This window comes from Tachysurus fulvidraco, chromosome 11 (genome assembly GCF_022655615.1).
Source record: "Tachysurus fulvidraco isolate hzauxx_2018 chromosome 11, HZAU_PFXX_2.0, whole genome shotgun sequence".
In the NCBI taxonomy this organism is placed as follows: Eukaryota; Metazoa; Chordata; class Actinopteri; order Siluriformes; family Bagridae; genus Tachysurus; species Tachysurus fulvidraco.
The window spans coordinates 18552315-18554793 of NC_062528.1; positions in this window are offsets into that span (position 1 = coordinate 18552315).

Here is a 2479-nt window from a genome sequence, read left to right on the forward strand (position 1 = left end):
GAATGTCTAAAATCTTCATTAAGCAGAATCCAACCTCGAGCTGGTGCAATCGCTCGATGCCTCAGAACCCTCGCATATTATTATCTATGTTGTTTTCTGACCTCTCAATTCTTAAAACAACGAGGTAATAAATATTGACTACAGGAACCAACCCTCCAGATGACCCACCTCTACTCAATATAACCGAGCATGAAACACACACACACACACACACACACACACACACACACACACACACACACACACACACACACACACACACACACACACACACACACACACACACACACACACTGTCTAAACACATAAACATTCCCTATTAGTGATTAACTGGCTATCATGTGTTAGTTCAGCAACTGGGTAATGATACAAATAAAACATCTATTATTCACCATCATCCCACCAATTGTCTCTTATAGAATTATCATATTTTTTATTGGACACTGGTGGGAATTCTTTCATGCCTGAAGTTGTAGCATGACAGAGTTTGGTGTATCTGACTTAGCCGGTGATATATCAAGCATCGCGTTAGTTCTGGCAGGCCACGTCATCAAGCGTGCATCAGCTGTTAATCAGCTGTCCAAGATGCACACCAATCCGGTTGCGACATCCATATTACCTGACCATTTAAATTCCCATTCATTGAGCCGCTTTCTAGCGCTTCGCTGCTGCTGCGATTTAAACTCCCACCTCCAACCCCGACTCCACCATGCCGGAACCCGTGTTCGCTGTACCAGTCTATGTCATAAATCTCCACGTATTTTTCTCTCTCTCTAATTATTTAATTATTTATTTATCTATCAATTTATTCATTTATTATTTTCCAAAAAAAATAAAAAATAAATCTAATACTATGCATGATTAATGGTTCTGTTATACAGGGGTCTATTCTATTTTCTAGTCGTTGCTCTCCCCGCTCTGTCCGTGCATGCTCACGGACGGGCGCGTGGATTCTTGCTCAGAACAGAACCATACCGCCAACACTAACTGTATGCATATCATCTAATAAATTCTCTTTTGACAAGTGGTCCTGACAGAAATAATTTTCTATATCAGGATGATTCACAGCACTTCATGAACATTATATTATATACAATGGTTTGGTTGCCTGTAATTTTTTAACAAACAAAAGTCCTACACACTATAGTTTTAAAATGTAATTGGGTCATATGATGTTAGAAACATGGTATTAATTTGATGTTATAAAATATGCTGTGTTTTTATTCTTAATACAGTTTCTCTTTTTTAGTTTAGAATTTAGAAATACTTTGACTATTTGAAGTTGATTTTACTTATTATTTTGCTTGCTGTACTTTTAAAGCACCTTGTATTAACTCACGTATGAAATACAAAATACATTTGAATTGCCTTGCCTTGCCATAACATCCTCCTAAATTAATACAAAAAATACTCTGTTAATTTCCGGGTTGTTTTTTCTTAAATAATCAGATCGATACACACTTTAGTACTTATAATCCCAATTCCCTTTTTATTCCATTTATTCACGTTTGTTTCTTGTATCTTGTGTCAGGATTGTAAGCTCATACCTGATTTTAGTCACGTTTTACACCTTCTCACTTGTGGTCAGATATGTCTCTGGGTATCCAGATTGAAATTGATGTATCATGTTTAAAATATAAATGAGCTCACGACAATTGCTGTCTTATATCAGTTGCTAGCCGTGTTATTGCAAAAGATGACTGCTGCGATAAAAATCTCAGTCATTGGTTAGTGACACATCTAGCCGGTTTTTGACCAGCCTTTAGTGAATGTCCTTCACTTGATTTCAAGTAAAGTCAAGAAGCTTTTATTGTCATTTCAACCATACAGTATATATCTGACGCAGTACACAGTGAAATATGACAACGTTTCTCCAGGACCATAAAACAAAGACAGACGAAGGACTTAATAAGTTAGTCCTAGAAACATAAAGTGCATCTGTGCAACCTGGTGCAAACAGTGCAGGACAAGACAAACGAGACAATGCAGGACAAAAGACAGCGCAAACAAAAAATACAAGACATTACACAAAAACAGCACCAACCAATGTACATACTGTATGTTTACATTTACAGCATTTAGCAGACGCCCTTATCCAGAGCGACTTACATTTTTATCTCATTTTTATACAACTGAGCATTTGAGGGTTAAGGGCCTCTCATGGGTACCAGAACAGGGTACCAGAGCAGACATGCTCCTATCATCAGACTTCACATCTGCTACTTTCTTGGTGAGCTGAACTCCCACTGATATACAGTCATCACTGCACCACTGCACTTGGTCTATTTTAAGACACTACTTTACGTCATTGTATGCACTGGGTCTGCGAGTGTGAGTCTTGAATAGAATACAAGCTTTTATTTAGTCACATATACATTACAGCACAGTGAAATTCTTTCTACACATTTCCCAACTTTGGAGGTTTGAGTCCGAGCACAGGGTCAGCCATGATACAGCCATGGACCTCCACTGAGACGAG